General features: G+C 39.7%; 1 pseudogene; it reads right to left on the reverse strand.

Moving 5' to 3' along the window:
- Window positions 1-269: 269 nt before the first annotated feature.
- LOC118900562 lies at window positions 270-986 on the reverse strand (annotated as a pseudogene).
- Between the last annotated feature and the right edge of the window lie 3,853 nt (window positions 987-4,839).

Here is a 4,839-nt window from a genome sequence, read left to right on the forward strand (position 1 = left end):
AGGGGCTCCCTTCACTGTGTTTCCCGTTGGGCATTTTCCTTCATGGTCTCACTTTTCCAAACTGTTCCAAAGTCTCTTTACCCTGATCATTAGCATATCATCTGAAGGCTGGACTTTCCCCTGAGATTAAGTTCCACAACCCTTGATATTTATGGTCTCAGGTCTGTTTAATCTGGAAAATACCTCCTTTGAAGCCAGTTGTTTCCTTCCTCAAAATCCTCAGGTCTCTGTTGTGTCCACATGACTCTGTAAGGAGATCATAATTTGTTCTAAGACACACACAGATCTCTCTCCTTGAGTCTCGCATTGGACCACCAGCCTGTCCTTGTGTTCTGGGCAGTTATTGCCAGAAAGAACCATTCCTTGAGAACAGCGGAAGGCACAGTGTGGGCAGAGAAGACACCTCCATTTCTCAAACTCACAGTCCAGAAGCCAAGATCTGGAGTCAGTTGAGTCTTCCCTTGTTGACGCACAGATTCTTTCCAAACGCCCACATCCCATTCTTGGCTGGACCCCACGTTCACCTCCCAGTAATGGCAGCCAGAAGTGAACAGAGGGAATCCCAGGACACAAGTTGTATGGCTGAATCTCTCAGGTCAGGACCTTTTCTTCTGCTTGAAAAACCCACAACAGACAGTTTTCAGGTCCTCAGAAATGATGAGGTACTTGTTGGCTCTGTCAACATCCAAGGTCACATCCACTTGGAACGTCTGTATCCTTGGGTTCATCTGGAGGACAGCCCTCAGCTGGGGCCCTAACTCCTTAACCTTTGAAACCAGAGCTCAGAGCTTGAGAGCACACTTGAGGTCATTCTTTTGTGAGACCACAGAGCAGTTGGGGCACAATAAACCCTCCCCATCAGGCTCCTTCTGCAGTGAATCGAAGCATTGGAAGCAGCAGACATATCCACATTTCAGGTACATGGGGTTTTCAAGATAAGTCAGGCAAACCATACATTTACTTGCTTCTTTAAAGTGTTCAGCCATGGGTCCTCTCTGCTCAACTAGGTCCAGCTGCTTCCCCTGACAGCTCAGTTCTAGGCATTTTCCTATGGAAATGCCACTGTGCTATTTGAATGCCTTCTTAATTATAGGTCAAAAAGAGCACAGTGATCTATTATCAAAAAATATTTTAATTATCTACCTATTGACAACTTGGTTAGGTCCTCCTTTTATTTTACTGAAAGCAAAGAATTGAAAATGACCTAATTTACCAAAAAAAATTTTTTTTACCCAGTCATTAGCGTTCTTCACTTTCTAGGAAATATGACCCCAAAAAAGCTTATCACATGCTACTGATTATACTGTTCAACTTTTTCTCAGAGGCCTTTTGCTTATGGAGCTAAGATAGATGAAACTGGGGTTAAAAGCAAAATTGAAATTGTGTATTTTAGAACTTTTCTTTTTGACTGTAAGCAAAGGCATATATTAATGTCACATTTCATTTTGTAAGGACATCTCAAAATGCGTAGTAAAGATATGACAGAAATACAGACAGACAATGGAGGATATTTATTTATATATAAGTGATTTCTTCCCAAAATGGGTTGAAGTCAATTATGTTTAGGTAATTACACATTTCACAGAATTGGAATCAGTATATTAACATTTGAAAGGGAAAGATTAATACTAATTAAATCAAGCTGGTTTTCTAAATGTGTAACATATTTTGCTTAGGTCATTTTATACTAGATTTGCACTTGGGGAAATTTTTTATTTGCTTTTGAAACTAAATAGATGTTCTACTTTTAGGAGTATAGTTTAAATATTTTATGCAAATTGCAAGAGAAAAGAACTCGGTTGCAAATAAGTACATGCTTACCAAATGTACATTAAGTACTGTTGAGCATATTATTTAAAGTATAATCTGCAATATATTCCTGTTAAGTTGCTTAAACCTAATGCTTTGGAGCGAATTGTGTCCCCCTGACATTCCTAGGTTGAAGACCTAACCACCCCCCACCCACTGCCCACAATGTGACTGTACTTGGAGAAAGGGCCTGTGAGGAGGTTAGAAAGGTTAAATGAGGTCATTAGAGTAGGTCCCTAATCCAACAGGGCTGATGCCCATATAACGATAGGAAGAAACACCAGAGCTCTCTCTCTCCTACGTGAGGACACAGGGACAACGTGGCCGCCTGCAAGCCAGGAAGAGGGTCCTCATTAGAACCGGACCATACTGCCACCCTGATCTCAGACTTCCATCTCGAGAACTATGAGAAAATATATTGCTGTCACTGAAGCCCCCCAGTCTATGGTATTTTGTTATGGCAGCCCAAGCTAAGATACCTAATATGTACATGGTAGGATTTAATAAATGAGCAGAAAAGTGGTTGATGAGTGACAGTGAGCAGGAGATTTGTACCTTCATAAAAAATGAGTATGGATTTCATATTTTGCTAACTTTTACCAAAAGTTAATGAAAATGTTTCTCTTATGAATTTGAATAAATATTCAAGAGAACACAAAACACTAACTTACCTCTAATATATGTTTCTTATTAGAAAATAAAACGTTGACATGTTGGAAGCACATGTGGGTCTTTTCACCTTGATATCATGCAAATTGTACCGGTGAGACTAGACTAAAATGCAGATAAATGAGCATATTCACTGACCTCATCCTCTTTACTGAGATGGTGAAACTGCAGAGAAAGGGTGCTTCATAGCAGACTGGTATTTCCCAGCATGCTGCTTTCAAATCTTGAATATTTCAAGATAGCTAGCTAGCTAAGTACAGAAACCCGTCATGAGTTTGTCACCTGGTCGAATAACATGCTGCCATCTTCCATATTTCCAAGAAATGTTCTTTTTACTCTGTTCTCAATGATTTCTTTCCTCAGGAACAATACCTTCTTTGCCAGTAGCGAAGACCAAAAACAAACAAACAAACAAAAAAAACCCATCACCTCTCCCCTCTACTCCATAATTCCATTACAGACTTGAAATCAAAAACATCCAAATATACATCAGCTTACCTGTTTAAGGTATTGTCTCAATCTGTCCAGGCTGCTGTAACAAATTACCATAGACTGTGTGGCTTAAACAAGAAACTCTTATTTCTCACAGTTCTGGAGCCCAGGAAGTCCAAGATCAAGAGGCCAGAAGATCTGGTGTCTAATGAGGCTCCTCTTCCCAGTTTGTAGACGGCTGTCTTCTCATTATAAACCCATATGACAGAGAGTGAGAGTGGGCTCCAGTGTTTCTTCTTATAAAGGCATTAATTGTATTCATCAGGGCAAGGCCCTCAGGACCTAATTATCTTACAAAAGCCCAGCCTCCAAATACCATCACACTGGGAGTGAAGATTTCAACATACAAATTTTGTGGGGACACATTCATTCCATAAGAGTTATGCTTTGCCTTAACAGAGATAAGCATAAGACACAGAAAGACATGATACCCTATTACCTTTAGTTCATGGTGCCATTTTGCTTAAAGAGGGCTCTCAAATACCTGTAGTTTGAGTTGCCTCTGCTCAGTGTCCCAGAGGTTCTATACCCAAGACAAAGTACCATAGCATGATTTGGTCGGATGAGATCTCTTCTAAGGCAGAAGACGGAAATTGTGAAGGCAAGACAGAAAAGAAGCAGCCTGATGGCAGGTGCATTTGTAAGCAGATGAATACAGAAAGAATATATATATAGAGAGAGAGCGGAGAGATGGGAATTTGGAAATGATTCCCTGAAATTATCTGAATCTATATACCTCTTGGAATTTCTTCATGCACCCCCAAAGCTATGCAAACCCCAATTCAAATGAAATATTCCTACTACTGCTAATAATTTTCATTGCAATGTACTAAGAGGCTACTTTAAAGTAAGTATTATATTATGTTCTTCAAATAGATCAGCTCATTTAAATTGTGTCTATCAGGTGAGAGCCATTATTAACCCCATTTTACAGATGAAGAAATTGGGACTCAGAGAAGATAAGTAATTTGCCCAGAATCTCACAGCTAGTAAGTGCCAAAGCCAAATTCAATCCTAGGTCCATCTGACTCCAGAGCCTGTACTTTGTGATAATCTTATGTGGTCTTGTATATGTGTTCTTGATTGACAGTAGCTTAATAGGTATCCCTCCTAGATAACTGGTACTCCCCAAAGAATGATTCTCTAATGGTGGATTTTCAGAACTATGTAGCAGAGCTTTTTTTTTTTTTTAACATCTCTATTGGAGTATAATTGCTTTACAATGGTGTGTTAGTTTCTGCTTTATAACAAAGAGAATCAGCTATACATATACATATAACCGCATATCCCCTCCCTCTTGCGTCTCCTTCCCACCCTCCCTATCCCACCCCTGCAGGTGGTCACAAAGCACCGAGCTATGTCGCTGCTTCCCACTAGCTATCTATTTTACATTTGGTAGTGTATATATGTCCATGCCACTCTCTCACTTCGTCCCAGCTTACCCTTCCCCCTCCCCGTGTCCTCAAGTCCATTCTCTACATTTGTGTCTTTATTCCTGTCCTACCCCTAGGTTCTTCAGAACCATTTTTTTTTAGATTCCATATATATGTGTTAGCATACAGTATTGTTTTTCTCTTTCTGACTTACTTCACTCTCTGTATGACAGACTCTAGGTCCATCCACCTCACTACAAATAACTCAATTTCATTTCTTTTTATGGCTGAGTAATATTCCATTGTATATATATGCCACATCTTCTTTATCCATTTGTCTGTCGATGGACACTTAGGTTGCTTCCATGTCCTGGCTATTGTAAATAGTACTATAGTGAACATTGTAGTACATGTCTCTTTTTGAATTATGGTTTTCTCAGGTTATATGCCCAGTAGTGGGATTGCTGGGTCATATGGTAGTTCTATTTTTAGTTTT

This window comes from Balaenoptera musculus, chromosome 9 (assembly GCF_009873245.2).
Source record: "Balaenoptera musculus isolate JJ_BM4_2016_0621 chromosome 9, mBalMus1.pri.v3, whole genome shotgun sequence".
In the NCBI taxonomy this organism is placed as follows: domain Eukaryota; kingdom Metazoa; phylum Chordata; class Mammalia; order Artiodactyla; family Balaenopteridae; genus Balaenoptera; species Balaenoptera musculus.